Below are 18281 nucleotides of genomic sequence, written 5' to 3'. Positions count from 1 at the left end.
AGTGGGGGCTTATAGAACTTTGGGGAAGGACAAAAGTTGGAGTTATCCTGGCCGCAAGCCAGCAGGGCCATCTGGTCACCCTGCCCGCAGAGCCATCTGGTCGTGCAGCCAGGCGACCAGATGGCCCGGGATGACCCAACACCCAGATGGCCTGGGAGGGTGCTGTACCCAGTCACCCTTGCAGTCAGGCGAGGGTGGCCGGGCACACTGAGGCAGCCGCTCTGGAGGCTCCTTTCCCCAGGTGGCTGCTGCTCACCTCCTTGCCCGGGAGCAGCGGGAAGGGGAGGCCCGGCCGGTGGCCTAGGCCATCTGGTCATCCTGCCGACCCGCGAGGGATGGTGGCCCCGTCCCCGCACCCCGGTGGGGCAGGGATGGGTGGGGAAGGCCCCTGTGCCGAAGGGCATGTGGTGGAGGCGGCCTCCTCCGGGCCCGCGTTACCCCTCTGCATCCCTTCCGCTGGCTTGGCGGCAGAGGGACCTACCCCAGAGTGTGGTGGAGGGGTTTCGCCCTCCTCGGGAAGCCGGCGGCGGATGTGGGCACCCAAGGCGCATGCACGCGGGCAACCAGTTTGACATCACAGACAGCCACGCAGGGCAAGCAGCCAGGAGCCCCGGGACGCTTGCCGACCGGTCGCCAGACCCCTTTCTCGGGGGCATGACGCGCCGGCGGCATACCTCCGCGGCAAGACCCGGTGAGGGACCCTGCCACGGGCGATCAGGGGCTCTGACCTTGTGGGGGGACGAAGGGTAAGTGGAGCTAACCCATTGATGGCCCCAGCCGCGTCCCGGTGAAGCCCCGGGGCGATTGACGAGCGAGCGACCCTCAGACGTAGCCCCAGGAGGAACCCAGGGCCGCAAGGTGTGTTCGAAGTGTTGATCAATGTGTCCTGCAATTCACACCAATTCTCGCAGTTAGCTGCGTTCTTCATCGACACGCGAGCCGAGTGATCCACCGCCAAGAGTCACAGGCAACTTTTCTAAAACGTTCGCCCACCTGCGGGTGCCGGAGGCGGGAAGAAGGCGACTCCGTCCGTCGCCCGTGCGGCGAGACGGCCCGGGCACCCCGTTTAAGGCTTCCCTTCTGGGAGTCAGACTGCACCGTTGGGAGAAAGAAACATTGCCAGGCGCTCAGACACCCACCTACGGTCAAGGAAGGGTGCTCACGGTGCGACGGGAGCTGTCAGCCCCACAGCTGCCGGTCCCTCCCGGGGTACCCGGGGAGAACCGCACAAACCCCTCGGCGTGGCCGCACAGGACCAGGTCGAACCAGGTACCTGGCAACGAGGGAGGGTTGCTCCACCTGCACGTCAGCCGTCCGTCGCCTGGCAGCCCAAGCTGGGTTGGCGATCAGCCCACCCCACTCTTTGCCCGGATCGGAGGTGCCAGAAGGGAAGAGCCAGGCAGCTCCTCATCCCGCATGCCTCCCACCGAGAGGAGCCGGGGTCCCCTCGCAGGACTTCGCCTTGTCTCTTCCAGGCCACCCTGCCATGCGAGAAGGGCCGCTCCTTGGTCGCCCGGACTCCGGTCGGGCACGGGAGGGCCCAGCGGGCGCTAGGGCCTTTCGAGGGAGGGGTGGTACCTGCCTGGGTATGCACTGCCATTCGGGTAACCCCCCACTGCGGTGGGTGTCTGTGCCGGGTGAACTTGGGTTCCGTCTCGGAGAGGGACGATGGACGCCCCCCACGCCCGGTCCCACACTCGTCGGTCAGGCCCTCCCCAGGGGGAAGAGGCCCACCGAAGTCCCGGTCCTAAACCGGAGCGCCCCATGTGGCCACCGACCGCTCCGCCACCAGGGCAGGGCCGGGGCCTGTTCCTAGGGGTGCGTGCTTGCAGGAGGTGGCTGAGGGCTTCGGACTGGCGCCGTCGGTCACTCGGGCCGCTCCGCCGTTAATGATCCTTCCGCAGGTTCACCTACGGAAACATTGTAACGACTTTCACTTCCTCTAGATAGTTAAGTTTGTTCGTCTTCTCGGTGCTCCGCCAGGGCCGTTGCCGCCCCGGCGGGGCCGATCCGAGGACCTCACTAAACCATTCAATCTTTAGAAGCGACGGGCGGTGTGTACAAAGGGCAGGGACTCAACGCGAGCTTATGACCCGCACTTATTGGGAATTCCTCGTTCATGGAAAATTATTGAAATCTCCAATCCCTATCACGCACGGGGTTCAGCGGGTTACCCGCACCTGTCGGCGAAGGGTAGACACACGCTGATCCGTTCAGTGTAGCGTGCGTGCAGCCCCGGACATCTAAGGCCATCACAGGCCTGTTATTGCTCGATCTCGTGTGGCTGAACGCCACTTGTACCTCTAAGAAGTTGGACGCCGACCGCTGGGGTTCGCGTAACTACTTAGCATGAAGGATTCTCGTTCTTTATCGGAATTAACCAGAGAAAGCGCTCCACCAACTAAGAACGGCCATGCACCACCACCCACAGAATCGAGGAAGAGCTATCAATTTGTCAATCCTTTCTGTGTCCTGGCCGGGTGAGGTTTCCTGTCTTGAGTCAAATTCAGCCGCAGGCTCTACTCCTGGTGGTGCCCTTCCGTCAATTCCTTTAAGTTTCAGCTTTGCAACAATACTCCCTCCGGAACCCAAAGTCTTTGGTTTCCCGGAAGCTGCTCGGCGGGTCATAGGAATAACGCCGCAGGATCGCTAGTCGGCATCGTTTATGGTCGGAACTACGACGGTATTGGATCGTCTTCGAACCTCCGACTTTCGTTCTTGATTAATGAAAACATTCTTGGCAAATGCTTTCGCTTTGGTTCGTCTTGAGCCGGTCCAAGAATTTCACCTCTAGCGGCACAATACGAATGCCCCTGGCTGTCCCTCTTAATCATGGCCCCAGTTCCAAAAACCAACAAAATGGAACCAGAGTCCTATTCCATTATTCCTAGCTGAAGTATTCAGGCGACCGGCTTGCTTTGAACACTCTAATTTTTTCAAAGTAAACGCTTCGGACCCCCAGGACACTCAGTCAAGAGCATCAAGGGGGCGCCAAGAGGCAGGGGCTGGGACAGGCGGTAGATCGCCTCGCGGCAGATCGCCAGCTCGATCCCAAGATCCAACTACGAGCATTTTAACTGCAGCAACTTTAATATACTCTATTGTAGCTGGAATTACCTTGGCTGCTGGAACCAGACTTGCCCTCCAATGAATCCTCGTTAAAGGATTTAAAGTGCACTCATTCCAATTACAGGGCCTCAAAAGAGTCCTGTATTGTTATTCTTCGTCACTACCTCCCGAGTCGGGAGTGGGTAATTTGCGCGCCTGCTGCCTACCTTGGATGTGGTAGCCGTTTCGCAGGCTCCCTCCCCGGAATCGAACCCCGATTCCCCGTTACCCGTGGTCACCATGGTAGGCACAGAAAGTACCTTCAAAAGTTGATAGGACAGACATCCGAATGTATTGTCGCTGTCACGGGAATGTGCGATCGGCCCGAGGTTATCTAGAGTCACCAAAGCGGCCGGGCGAGCCCGGATTGGTCTTGGTCTGATAAATGCACACATCCCGGGAGGTCAGCGCTCGTCGGCATGTATTAGCTCTAGAATTACCAAAGTAATCCAAGTAACAGATGGAGCGATCAAAAGAACCATAACTGATTTAATGAGCCATTCACAGTTTCACTGTACGGGCTGTGTGTACTTGCACGTGCATGGCTTAATCTTTGAGACAAGCATATGCTACTGGCAGGATCAACCAGGTAGCCGCACCTGATGATGGGGTGGAGCTGCGTGCCCATCTCCCCGACCGGCATCCTTCGCACACCCCTCCATCTCTCAGAACTTGCCAGGGAAAAGAGCCCACCCGCCTAGGCAGGAGGGCTCGCTGGAGGGGGTGTGGAGAGGTACGGTTGTATGGGCACCGGCGGGCCCAGCAGTCTCCCCCGGGAGGGAGAGGCAGGCCGAGGCGCAGCGAGAGTGAAGACGCAGGGGTGCCGGAGCCTGGCGGCGTTGGCACCCCTCGGAGCGGTCGTTCCGAGCTACTGTGGAAATGTGCTAGGCAGAGAGGGGTGACGGCGTGGCGCGGAGGGCCTTCGGACCTGCTGGGCAGCAGCATCCAAGGTCCTGGCGCCACCCGACCCCTTCCGCTCGGGTCAGACCACTGGGGGGCACGAGCTGCCGGGGCCGCTCAGGCTTCGCTCTGCTGGGTAGGGTGAACATCCTACCGGCAGGCCTTCCCTTGAGTCAGACGGTCCATGCAGGGTGGAAGCTCTTTGCTTGAAACGGCCGAGGCTGGCCAAGCAGTCCATCCCTAAATGGACCGAGAGTGCCCAATCGATCGGTGTACAGCCGGGGCCAACCCCTGGCAGGCCAACCTGCACAGGGGATGACGGCTTTGCGTCCCTGCCTGCTCCCGGAGCAAGCAGGCTCAGAGGAAAGGCCCATCAGGAAGGGGCTGACAGGCAGGCACAGACCTGGGCCCCTGGGGGCCTGGCGGGTGGGCCCGGGTGCTGCCTGACCCAGTCTCAGCATCGCCGGACCTCACGGAGGACTGGTTGAACAATCTCTGAGAAAAAGGACCATCGGGAAGGGGCTGAGAGGCAGGTGCATACCCGGGCCACGGCAGGCGTGCCTGGGTGCTGCCTTCCCCCGTATCAGCATCGCCGGACCTCACGGAGATCTGACTGAGCAAACTCTGGGGGGAAAAAAGACCATCGGGAAGGGGCTGAGAGGCAGGTGCATACCTGGGCCCCGGCGGGCAGCCCGAGTTCTGCCTTCCCCGGTTTCAGAATCGCCGGACCTCACGGAGGTCTGACTGAGGAAAAAAACCTTTCGAGAAAAAGGACCATCGGCAAGGGGCTGAGAGGCAGGTGCGTACCCGGGCCCCTGGGGGCCCCGGCAGGCAGGCCCGAGTTCTGCCTTCCCCGGTTTAGAATCGCCAGACCTCCCTAGTAATCCGGAGGAAAATTACCCCCCTTTCTTGTAATCCGTGCACACGAGATGACAGAGGGGACCCAAGGCACGAAAGTACCCGACCTCCTGGAGCCCTCGCTGGGATCGGGGAGGCAAATGGCACCTCATCGGGACTTTCAGGAAAGTTCAGCATCTGGTCACCCCATAGGAAAGCACAGGGTGCGACCAGATGGCCGAGGGGATCGGTGCGACCAGATGGCAGAGGGAAAAGGTGCGACCAGATGGCCGAGAGGAAAGTTGCAACCAGATGACCGGGCACGAAAGGGAAGCCCTCTGGTCACTCTGTGCCCCAACGAAAGAGTGAGCGGGCGCAGGGGAATGGGGGATCGGAGACCACAGCCATGAAGGCTGCGAGGGGATTCTGACGGGCCCTCCTACCTGGGGCCCTCCGACACCTTGACAAGCAGGGGAGACCTGCACGGGACCGACGGACCCCTGTCCTGGGCCCTTTGTGGAGCAGCAGGCCCGGGGACAGGGCCCAGGGCCGGAACACCGGGCCCGGCCGGGTCCCTGGACCTAGCCAGGGCTCCCAGGCCCAGAGGCGCAGGGGAAGCCTCCCCGGGCCTGCCGGACATCATCCCGGGCACCCTGCCACGCGACAGGACTAGGTAGGGTCGGTCACCCTCCCATGGCCCCTCAGGGGCCCCGGATGCAGCTCCTGAACCCAGCCAAGCAAGGGGAGGCTCCCCGGGCACAACAGAACCCCGTCCCAGGCCTTTGGCAGTGCGGCAGGCTAGGGGACTGGGCCCAGGGCCGGAGCACCCGACCTGGGGTTCCTGGACCCAGTCGGGCCTCCCAGGCCCAGAGGCAGTGGGGAAGCCTCACCGGGCCCTCCGGACCCCGTCCTGGGCACCCTGCCTGGGGCCCCTGGACCCAGCCCATGAGGGGGGAGTCTCCCCGGGCCCCATCCAGGGCAGCCTGCCACACAGCAGGCCCAGGGACGGACCCAGGGCTGGGGCGGCATCCTAGCCCGTCCAGCTGCTGGCTGAGAACTGCTAGGCCGAGAGGGGTCCCAGAGTACCTTGTCCCTAGTAATCCAGAGGAAAGGCTACCTCTCTTTCTGGGATCCTGCGCGCACAGAGTGATGGAGGGGACTCTAGGTGCGAATGTGCCCGACCTCCTGGAGCCCTTGCTGGGATCGGGGATGCAAATGTCCCCTCATCAGGACTTCCAGGGAAGCCCAGCCGTCTGGTCGCCCCTTTGGAAAGCATTGGGTGCGACCAGATGGCCTAGGGGGGCAGGTGCGACCAGATGTCTGGGACCGAAAGTACTCCTATCTGCCAGCCCGAGCCTTCCCGCCTGCCCACGCAGGGCTCGGGGGCTCCGGGAACCCCGGCTGGGCCTCAGGCACAGGGAGGACCACCGGAGCTCTCGGGCCCGGACGCCTGAGGGATGACTGCCCGGTACCCATGTAGCCTGTCCCGGGCACTTTGCCACGCTGTTGGCCTGGAGGAGGGAGCCCTGGACGCCTAGGGAGGTGTTGTCTGGGCATAGCCCATCTGGTCCCCGGGTGAGAACCGCCAGCCCGGGATTGTTGTCCTGGCATACCCTTTCCCTAGTAATCCAGATTAAGGCTACCCCTCTTTATGGGAACCCACACTTTCAGAGTGACGGAGGGGACCCTTGGCGCAAATGTGCCTGACCTCCTGGAGCCCTTGCTGGGATCGGGGAGGCAAATGGCCCCTCATCGGGACTTCCAGGGAAGCCCGGCCATCTGGTCACCCCATTGTAAAGCATTGGGGTATGACCAGATGGCCGAGGTGGGCAGGTGCGACCAGATGGCCGGGACCGAAAGGACTCCCATCTGCCAGCCCCAAGCCTTTACCGCCTGCCCACGCAGGGCTCGTGGGCTCCCCTTCCCGGGGGCTAGGGGAACCCCGGCTGGGCCTCAGGGAAGGACCATCGGAGCTCTCGGGCCCGGACGCCCGAGGGATGACTGCCTGGGACCCCTGGAGCCTATCCTGGGCACTTTGCCACGCTGTGGGCCGGAGCCCTCCGGACGGAGGAGATGTGTTGTCCGGGCATAGCCCTTCTGATCCCCGGCAGAGAACCGCCAGCCCGGGAGGGGTGTACCAGCATACCCTGCTCCTAGTAATCCGGAAGAAGGCTACCCCTCTTTCTGGGAATCCGCCCGCACCGAGTGACTGAGGGGACCCAGGGTGCGGAGGCGCCTGACCTCCTGGAGCCCTCGCTGGGATCCTCCTGGGGCCCAGCCGCCCCTGGGAGGACTGTCCGGAACCCATGGAGCCTTGCAGGTCTCCGGGGCTCTGCACCAGGGACCCTTGTCCCAGTCAGATGGACTCTTAGCAGGCCGCAGGACAGGGGCTCCCAGGCCCCGGGGCTGGTCCCTGCTTTCCTTCCAGCCAGGTCGGGGAGATCGGGGAGCTTGCCCAGGCACGAGGAACCCCTGTTCCAGGCACACGAACCCTCAGGACATGCCCTTGTTTTCCACATATTTTTTCCAAAATTCTGCGTAGTGGCACTACATAAACTATGCCCAGTCCTAGTTTAAATAATAAAACACAGGCTTTATCTTATTCTGTTAGAGATGCAGACTAACGTCTTTAATTAGCCTAGAGAAAAAGAGTCATCTTCTTTGAGCCCACAATAAAGCAAGGACATTGCGTTGTAATATGTGTCCCTGGAACTAACAGTGCAGACTACGGAACAACGTCTACCAAAAAATAAATGTGTATGGCATTTTATCATTTCAGTGAAAAACATGGTCAAAACACTATCTTAAAAAGATGCTTAAAGAAGAAAACTAAATTGGAGACTAAATATAAATAGGGCTCTCTGTTTCCTGTTTTTACTGATTTTTACTGATCAATATAGACAGAAAACATTTATTTTCTTGTCTGTATCTAATTTTAGATGTGTGTAAAAACGGAAATTATGTTGCCTTTTGAGTAATTCTACCTTCTGTTTACCATTATTGCCAGGACAATAGCTGTGTGCATTTTTTCCATGAAACCCAAAATAAATATGAATAAATAAAGATACAATTTGCAATACATAAATACGGATTAATACAGACGGAAATACCCAAAAAATAAATACCATAAAACCGGGAGCCCTGAATATAAAGCATGTAACATTACGATGGATAAAAATGCAATATAATCCTTTACTAAATAACCAATAAAACATTTAATTGAAACAGATATAGAGAACAAATTTGACAAATTCACCAAGCAGGGATAAGAAACAAATTAAAATATCTAAGAAGTTGAAAGGTTGGAGGAAGATGGCTTTTTATGTAGTGTACCAAAATGAGGTACACTATGTAGAAAGTCCAGGCATACCCATATTGGTTTACTGGTCTTAAATTAATAGTCTTAAATGCTCTCTTTTGTGTCCGAGTGGGTGCGCAGTTTAAGCTTATCAAAGGGTAGTGTTAAGCATTTGTTGTACACACAGTCAATAAATGAGATACACACCCAAGCAGAAACTTGACACCAATTTAGAAAAGTAACATTTTTATACAATTTTAGACACCAAGATAATCAATCATGTAAGTATTTTAGACGTTCTCAAATTTTATAGTAAAAACAGTAGAAAATGACAGCTGTCAGATTTGAGGCATGAGCCTCGAACTCATTATTGTTAACCTAAAGGAGAAACATTGACTGCATAGGTAAACTTACAGACGACTTTTTCTGGACTTAAGGTAAATAGGGGCCAATGTCCGAGAAAGCACCAACATTTCAAGTTTACCTGCCCTGAGGTGTCCGGGTGCAGATGTGTTTTACGCGGTGGTAGCCTCAAACGCTACCTGCTAAAGTCAATGGGGGAAAAGTACCTGTGAGAAAAAGCTGCAAGTAGGAGACTGGGGGACCCGTCCAGCAGAGCCCAAATGGGGGCTCAGCTCTTGAGGGTCTCAGGACTACAGAGACACCATTGGTGGTGCAGAGGAGTTTTGTCCGGCGGGTTGGTGAGTTAGAGGCTCTCACAGTTCTCTGTGTACCTGCAAAAGTGGGAAAAGAGACAGCAGGCCTACTCTCTGTATGGAGCTGGCCTGTCTCGAAGTCCCTTGGCGTGGAGGTACGTTTTGGCAGCAGTGGTGTTACGACTGAACACAAACGATCCTTGGTGCTTGCAACTGGCTCTGGTACCTCGGGTATTGGTGCATGGTGCCTCCTGGGTGTCCTGGCGCCTCCAATCTTGGTAGGGAGATGGATCTGACCTCTTGGAGCACAAAAAAAACTCTTGCTGTGGTGCTACTCTTCAGTGGGCCAGGGGGTTGACAGAGCACTGTACCTGGCAGTTGCAGCCTCTGCCTGCTGGTGCAGGAAATGGCTCCTCCCCTCCTAGGGAGATGATGCTGGGTTGAGGAAGTGCTGGGCAGACCTCCAAGGTTTAGGGAAGGCTATTTTGCTTCTGGACGAGTCTGTGTTGGTGATTGTCTGGAAAGCAGCAGCCAGGCAGGGGTTTGCACCAAGGAAGATGCTGGTCCACAGTTCTCAAGTCTTCTGCTCGTTTGTCCTCCTTCAGGCGGAAAATGTGAGTTCCTGGTGTCAAGGGGACTCCTAAATACTGAATTTTGGGTGCAGTAAGGGGAGTGAAGGGTTGTAGCCACTGGGCTACTTGCCCGGGGGTCACTACACCCCCTTTATGGCCACTTCCTGTGGGGAGGGGGCATAGCCCTATTCCAGAGTTCCTAATTCTGCCAACAAAGATTGTGGACTCCTTCTTTCATGGAGCTCATCAGGTTGCCCACCTTAGGGGTGTGCTAGTCTGGTAGTGCAACACACCTACTGCATAGCTAATTTCCTACCTGTCCTGGTGCCAAATGGGCCTCAGGGCAGACTGGGCACCTGCTAGGTTTGATGAAAGCCAGCGTCACATATCAAGGGCAGCAGGGGCTTTGAAGCTCTAAATCACTAGCCATCCTGCTGGAGAAGGTGTGAACACCTTCCTCCGGAGCAGGCATTGTTTCTGGCCTCGGAGAGCTCAAGCTCTCACCTACAGGAGAGTCAGAAACTTGTTGTGGTGGCAGGCTGGAGGATAATCGGTCAGCCAGCAGACTACATAGTGTAGGCTTTTCAGGGGGACACCGCTAAGGTGCCCACTGGGTGAATGTCATAATAAATCTAGTACTGGCAATAGTTCAGATTCATTAAGACAAGGTGTTTGATTCAAAACACCATAGCTTTCAGTAAAGCTATCATGTAGCTGGGGAACTTGTAATGACCAGTGCCTGTACATATACTTAGGATGGCTTCCCTGTTCAATTGTACTATATAGTAATTGCACTAGACAGCACAGGAGCATCTCTGTTTATGCAGATATGTCTTCACGTAATATAATGCAGGGTGCATTAGGACTGCACAAATGACTCACATATATTATATGTAGTTACTTTACATGGCACCCAGTGAATGTGAGTGTTTGCACCAATGTCACAGCCTGCATCCAATTTGTATGGTGGTCCCTTAGGGATTCAGAAAAGGGGGTGGTGATGAACAGAGTGTCTGAATTAAGCAGACCACTCTTACCCAGTGCAAAGATCAGGGCTTGATCCATCACCATTATTTATCGCACTGCACCATCCCAGCTCAGAACCTGGCTATATGCAAATCAGTCTGTCCCTGGCCCAGTGCATCATGGGAACAGGGCAGACTAAACTACCAAGCCAATTCTTCACCAGAAAGGAGACAAGCTACCGGGGACCGGCTTCTGGATCATTTTTGTCCACCATAAGCGTGGAAGGGTATACTCAGATGTGAGTCCCTAGCTCATTGCACCATCAGGATTCAAGCAAGCCGGGCCGAAGACGGCTGAAATGCCAGAAACCGGTCCCCGGTAGCTTGTTTCCTTCCCAGTATAAGAATTGGCTTGGTAGTTTGGTCTGCCCTGTTCCCATGATGCACTGGGCCAGGGTCAGACTAATTTGCATATAGCCAAGTTCTGAGCTGGGATGGTGCAGTGAGCTAAAAAACGGTGATGGATCAAGCCCTGATCTTTGGACTGGGTAAGAGTGGTCTGCTTAATTCAGACACTCTGTTCATCACCACCCCCTTTTCTGAATCGGTCCCTTAGGGAGGCATAATAAATGTTGCAGCCCTTAGGGACCCTCTTTAGTACCCATGCCGGTGGTACCACGGGTTCCCTTTACTAGGGACTTGCGGAAGTGCTAAAGTATGTGCCAATTGTAACACAATTAGACCATTTTACCTTGTTTTTAGAAAAGATCACTGGCACTGGGGACTGGTTAGCAGTCAAAAAACATCAGTACCAGTGTCACAAAGTGGAGATGACCATGACAAAAAGGGGCTCTATCCTACGAAGGTCCCTTCCAATCATTGAAAACACATCGCCACTAAGAGCATATCCTGGTCCAAGCCATTTCCTGCATTCCGTGAGTAATGAGGGACAATTGTAAAGAATATACATTAATGTCTCTGACCACTAACAAAAACAGAGTTTTCTGTAACTGCCTGCTATGCAGTGGCCATGAGTACCTGAATTCCTTCAATGGAAAGGCTAAAAATTGGATTCTAATGTTGCAGGGATTCTGCTCAGGAACAGGACTATGCTTGGGACCATAGAAAATCAGCAGGTAGGGACTGAGCCACCATACCACCTCAGTATCTATGAGCCGAGTCTGGCTAGCTATCCTACCTTATTTGCTCTCCTAACCTTACCAGAGAGACAAGTTACTTTGCACCCCAGAACACAACACTCTCGACCCTCTCGGGGATCGCCGTGACAGGACACACCCGTTTTCCACACTAAGATAAACAAGAAACACGAAGGAAGTTGAGAATATTTTTTTAAACTATTGTGTTATAAGATGCAGTACTTGCACCACAGTTAGAAAACAAGTGCAGAGAGAGAGATTAAAAAAACCTGTTCTCAGTTATATGACAAGATGTGTGTTCATAAACATCAGCTGCTTTCTCATGTTATGTCTAGGTGCTAGTGTCTGACCAGAGAGAACAAAGGGCATTGTTATTTGACCATGTCTATGGTTCTCAGACTAAATCCCAGGAAAAGAACAGAGCACAAACACATATGGAGGCTCTGGATGAAAATACAGTGTGGCTCAAAAGCACATGTGTTTACATATTAACGTGTGCAAAGGCCTACAACGTGTACAATTAAGCTAACCTAGAGGAAAGGACAATAGGCCTTGCAGAAAACACACACCACCCTCCCTTTGGTCAGGATAATAGCACAAAAAAAAAATATTAAATGTAATTTGAAGATAAACATACTCTTAACATAAATCAAATATAGAATATATGTTATTGGATAGGGAGGAAAGAGTAAATTTGGAAAAATATTCAAATGACGATGTTTCGGAGGAATCCATGATGTTTCTCGCCAAGTCAAAGGGTAAGGACTCCATGAAGGAGTTCGGCTCCACATCTGATGATTGGTCAGCTGCCCAAGTCACGAGCTCCAAAGAACAATCATGATTAGACAGCTGAGACAGTTCCCAGGCAACCTGCATCTGTGTTAGTAGAACCGGTGTCCTGCAAATCTTGTGCCGATGCACGTTTCCTCAAAAGTCAAAGGGTAAAACTTTGTATTGCAGACCCAAAGGTCAGTCCTGAAAATGTGTCGCTAAGGGACTCAGCAGTCCAATGCCCAAGGTAGCAGCTATCTTTGAAGCCAGTCAAACATCCAGTGCCCATATAAAGGGGCACTAGATACAGTGGAATACGGGTTGCATACAGGTAAACCAGGCAGGCCTAAATGTCAGGGACCAATCAAGACCCAACTCCTGCAGCAGGAACATTCAGAAGATTTGAAGCATACGCCCCCAGTAGTGCTGGAGCGATCCCATAAAGCCTGCAAAAGGAGCATCTATTGTGGATAAGAATGCACAGGATAAGAATGACACAAATGAGGAACAGCAGCAATGGAAATCCTCCAAATACGCTGGAAAAAATGGAGTGAATAAAAGCCAGGATTACTCCAAAGATGGTTTAAAACAAACTAACAAGGCCTGAGCCTACAACCTTAAAGTGGGCGAGGCCAGCCGTACTAGAGGCATTGAAAAGTTGATGCACTAATTCTCCGAAATGCAGGGGAAGGTTTGTATTTAACGATCTGTATTTCACTTGAAGTTCTAGTCCCCTGCAATTCAAATGTTTCACGGGCAGATGTGAGAGCCTCTTCTTGTTGGAACAATAATGCTTTGAGTCGGCATAGCTTTTTGAAATCTGCCTTCACAGTTGGAATGGAAATCCACAACAAGTTATCTACAATCCCATGCGAAGGGGGAATCAGATTTTGTTGCTGCAAGTGACTAACTGGGAAACTGACTAAATACAAGGGACTCCAGCTCTCATTCCACAACCATCTTGATCACAAAGCATTAGATAACTCCCGTTAGACAGTACCGTAATGAAGGGGAGAATTGCGGGAACCAGAATTCCTTTTAAATAACAAGCTAAATTAGGGACCAAAGTATTACATACACTGTGGGTTTTAACATGTTTACAAACGGGTGAATATGTCTGACGGTAGAGTCACATTCTTCTCCTGCAATAAAAACGTCCTTATTTGTGCGTTCACAATTATATGTACGGGGAGTGACCATAATTCATGAATAAAGCTGCTTCCTGGGGTTGATATTTCCCTACCGGAAAATGTTTCATTCAAGCTGTAAACTGAAATGTCGAGATAGGCAGTGAAATAACACCATGTATTAACCACACTGCCAAATGCGTTTCAGCGACAATAACTGGAAGTTGTTCCAACTTTTCTAAATGGAGCATTGTATATGTTGCATCTTCCATGGCCATCAGTTGTTTGCATGTTAAATTAAAAGGCAAAACAGAATCCATGTCATTCAAATAATGCCATGGAACATGCCCATTTTTGAGTGTTCGAAACTTCCAACTAAACTGCATATTAGATCTAAGCTGACTTTGCCCCGATACAATGTTGAAATTTCACTCTGTACAATATCAATAACAGATGACACATTGTTGCTTAAATTGTAAACATGAGATGACAACATATTAATACTATTATAAAAAAAAATCAAATTTATCTTGGTCAATTTGTCTCTAGCGTGAAGCAGTTTACATTTGGGATAATTCCCAAATTTCATTAAAAGTTAGATATATAAATCTTTTAGAACGTGGGGATTTAGGACCTAAAAGAAAATCTGACAACTTCATGTCCTTGGACAGGAGAGCAAGAAGTTGTTTCACTGCAGATAGTGTGGAATGTTACAACCATTGTTGACAAAACCTTCCCACCGAATAGATGGTAACAATACCCGAATGTTGTGATTGAGAGCATTGGGGATCGGGTCAGCTTGATAATGTTTATTTATCAGCTTGATTCTAACCCAGGTGTAGAATGAAGAAAATGAGCATGACAATCATTTGTGTTGCCTGATCATAACAACCACCTGCCAAGACTCTAAAATGAGGAATTAAATGTACCATTCTGCACCATGTTATTTGATTGTTCTTCAGTATAATTTGTCAGAGTTTACCAGTTGTCAAACCGGACAACAGAGGGAATGGTAAGGCATTCATTTATTTGATTTGTGCCAATCCCAGTCAGGTAATCTGCTGGATTGTTTCATTCAAGAAAATCATTTGTGTGGGAATTAAACAGGCTCAAAATAAAGTGTCTGTGCCCTGAACCTGCCATGTTTTACCCCCCAACCCCAAATCAACATAAAATTAATGGTGTTCTTCCAGTAATCATAACCCTTGAGGGCTAACTAGCTGGCAAACGAAGCTGCATATATGAGCTTAGTTTGAGTGAGCATATCCTTTTTAGGTGGAGTGGTAACTAACTTGAAATAATGTGAAGTGCGGTCCAAGGTGTCATATCCTGTAAAATATGTTAATTTGTCCTTTTGCTTTTTGGAGCTCCCTGGTGGGGAAGTTGGACAATGTTCCCACTATGTGTAATTAAAATAAGGATGAGCACTACTGGCTCTGTGTAGAAAATGATGTCCATAACAATAACAGAACATATTGCCATAGTTAGCAGAATTAAGATACTAGTCCTCTGATTAAAAAAACAGTATAATACTCTAATTCAGAATGCATAGAATTTACAGTGTCAACATCCCAATCATCCCAAAGTAACCCAGGTACTATTACATCACCCATAAAAACACTTAACACATATGGTATCGGCAGGATCTTCATAGGACAAAATATATCAAAAGGAGCTTTATCCCAAAGTATTCCATCAGTTACTGGAATGGCTGAAATGTTAACGAGGGACAAGTCTTGTTTCAATTTATGTGATGAAGTATGAGGGGCAAACACACTGTCAACTAGTTCCATAACATAACGTTCCGGGAGGTAGTGGCCATTGTTTAGCAGGAAAAAAACAGTGACAAATCCAATCCACATGAACAGGAAAACAAAGGAGTGTATGATCCAGACATATATCAAAGGAAGGATTAGATAAGTGTGTTTCAATCGTGAAATAAAAACACAAATCTGTGCTGGAGGTGGATGCAAAACAGAAGAACTGTCTGACCTAAAATCATCTTTATCCATGTAGTACCCAGAGGTACTCAGCTGGAAAAAGGAGTATGTGACTCAGCAGTTGGGCTCGAAAAATCCAATACAGAAGGATTTGCCAATGATGTGTCTGTATAAATTACAAAAACAAACAAACAGGAGAGGAGGGTCTAAGGGAATGTTTAAAGACCAAGAGTGGACATTTTCACAATCTATAATACACATAACACTAGCAAGAATCCACAGCACTAATAGTACCAGCTAACCCTAAACAAACTGAATTTGAGTCGCAGTGAACTCCTAGTCAGAGGGCAAAGAAGGGGGGATAAAGATGTAATCGATTACCTTTTTTTCCCCCCTTCTTGGCCCTCTGTATAGATGAAATCAGTTGTAGAAGATGTAATAGTAGAAAGAGGTACCGTGTCTGATAAGGTGTCAGCCAAGGACTCAGCCTCTTCCCCCCCCCCCCCCCCCAAAGCCCCCACGGCCGGGGAGTATACGCATCGGAGGTGCTCACGGGCTGTAATGGAAAGTCTTGCGGAAGGGCATGAACACTCCACAGCATACTATAGAGTATTGGACAAATGCTGTGGTTGGGTATGTTCAATTGAGACAAAGCGATTGTCTTTGTATCGTGGAAGCGGTGACAAAATCAAAGTTTGCGTACCTTGAAGACCAAGGACTAGAACAGGAGCACGATTTGTAGGTCTGAATTCCCTTTTGACTGCCACTTTTTCTTGAACTAGATCTCAACTTTTGGAAGCCAGCTGGAGACTGAAATTTTATCCACAGCATTTGAAAACCGAGGCAGGCGAGATTGTGCATCACAGAACTGTGTAGGTCCTGTAAGACAGTACAATGGTGCTCAACGTCAAAGGTTGCGACAGCCGCCACAACGTCTGGACCGCCAAGATCTGGAACATACATCTTGATGCCAAAAAATACTTTGTACAGGGTCTGCCCGCACAGCTTTCTTTTAGGGAGGTTATTACATTCTTTTTGAACCCCATAGAGATGGTTCAACCAACCAAGCCCTGTACCTAAAACCCTAGCCGTTAAGGACTGCTTTAAGTCACGGTTCATTCTCTCCACAATGGAATTACACTTGGGGATATGTGGAGTAGAATAATGCACCTGTACGCCCATGGACGTCATCGAATCACAGTATGCTTTAGAAGCGAAAGCCAGACAATGGTCTGAATGGAACACACAGCAGACATAAGTACCAATGAAGACCTGCAAGTCTTTAATAACGGTTCGAGTGTCAGCCAAATGCTGTGGTCAAACCCAGGGGAATCTCGAGCAAGAGTCAACAGCTACCAAGATATACTTGCATGCCATATCTGAAATCAGTGGACCGCAGTGACCCAAGTAAATACAGCTAAAATGTTTGTTAGAAATACAGAGATGTGTCTGCGGTGGACGAGACACATTAGAAACTTTAATCTGTTCACATGTCAAAGCAGAGAACATATTTTTTGGTCTTCTCATATAAACCCTGCCACCATTATCGTTATTGTAAGAGGGAAATAGTGGCAGCCACTCCCTCATGAGCCCAATCAATACTTTATGTTCAACCACAATGAAATCGTGTCTGCCGTCTGCATTGGGAATCACACGATAACCAACCCTAGGAGTAGTTACCAAAGTAACTTTTTCCTCATTTAAATTGTTAAAATCGTTAGAAGAATAGCCCTTTGGTAAAGGGATGCAGTTTTAAATGCATTCACAGCAACCAAGATATTATTGTCAATATAAGTTTTAGTGCTTGTTACTGCTGCTATTTTAGCTGTGGCTACTGCAGATTTGGCTGCTTCATCAGCCAGAGAATTCCCTACAGAGTGTGCTCCCACAAGTTGATGACTCAATGTATGTATAACATGAGTTTGTGGCAACCTATCTTTAAAATCTGACACTCTAACCCAAAGAAGTTTGTGTTTAATTATGCTACCCTTGGAATTGCGGAACTAGTTTTGTTTCCAGAAATGTAAATTATCATTACAAAATTGTACACAATAATACCAAACACACACTATGAGCATAGGGAATTCAAGATCCTTATTCTCAAGAGCAAGAATTAAAGCTTTCAGTTCAGCCAACTATGCAGTACATTCTCTTAAAGACTGTGGGCGTGTTGTTTGGGGGGGAAAGCGCCATCTAACAGTGCCAATAACTATAGCGCATGCGGCAGAATACTGCTGCTTAGAACCGATAGCGGGTTGTGCATAACCATCAGTATAAATAATGTATATTGATTCAGAGGCAGAACGTAAGAAGGCAAAGGATAAACATGTTCATATTGCAAACATTCCTGTGTTTGCAAAGAAGGGTCAAAGATGAAATCTATGTCCACAGCTGTTAAGGACGGAGCCCATTGTATCCATCAAGGATGAAGGGCTTTAACGTTTGGAACGCTAGCTTTCATAACAGCCTCTAAGATTGGTACAGGAGAAACAACAATAATGCATTTTCCTTGAGCAAGCAACCGTTTTTAAAGTATGGTCATCTGCATAGCAGCCAGTTGTTGTTTTTTCAGTAGAAGCAAAACTCATTTCTGGTGTTTAGTATAAATCCAATTTAATTGCAATGGATAATGTTTCACCTTTAAAGGTGCCGTATATAAATCCAATTGCCCCAATAAGACATAGATGATGAAGTTTGTGGTATTAACAAATGTATGTAAGTAGTGTTTCAAAAAAATCAGATTGTAAAGATCTGAGAGTGTCTGTGTTTTCAGGTGTCAAGCAAGAAGGAGAGAAAACAGGGCTTATCAAAGCATATAATTTGTTTGAAACGTTGTGCATAATCAGGTATGTAGGTTCTACCAAAATTCAAAATCCTAGTAGTGATTGTAACTTTTAAGTGTACTCAGAGGCTGCAGCAGTGCACACGTCTTTAAAATAAAAAAACGGGG

The 18281-nt window shown here is 50.2% G+C and overlaps 1 non-coding gene and 1 pseudogene across 1 annotated transcript; both read right to left on the bottom strand.

Moving 5' to 3' along the window:
* Window positions 1–816: 816 nt before the first annotated feature.
* On the bottom strand, window positions 817–963 carry LOC147727680 (5.8S ribosomal RNA). The gene has a single exon (XR_015309611.1). It is a non-coding gene; the product is annotated as a 5.8S ribosomal RNA (ribosomal RNA).
* Window positions 964–1887: 924 nt separating this feature from the next.
* LOC147727679 (18S ribosomal RNA) lies at window positions 1888–3700 on the bottom strand (annotated as a pseudogene).
* Between the last annotated feature and the right edge of the window lie 14581 nt (window positions 3701–18281).

Source organism: Lissotriton vulgaris, chromosome 3_1, assembly GCF_964263255.1.
Source record: "Lissotriton vulgaris chromosome 3_1, aLisVul1.2, whole genome shotgun sequence".
Taxonomy (NCBI): Eukaryota; Metazoa; Chordata; class Amphibia; order Caudata; family Salamandridae; genus Lissotriton; species Lissotriton vulgaris.
The sequence above is the reverse complement of the archived record's forward strand: the minus strand, read 5'-3'. Positions and strand labels throughout refer to the sequence as shown.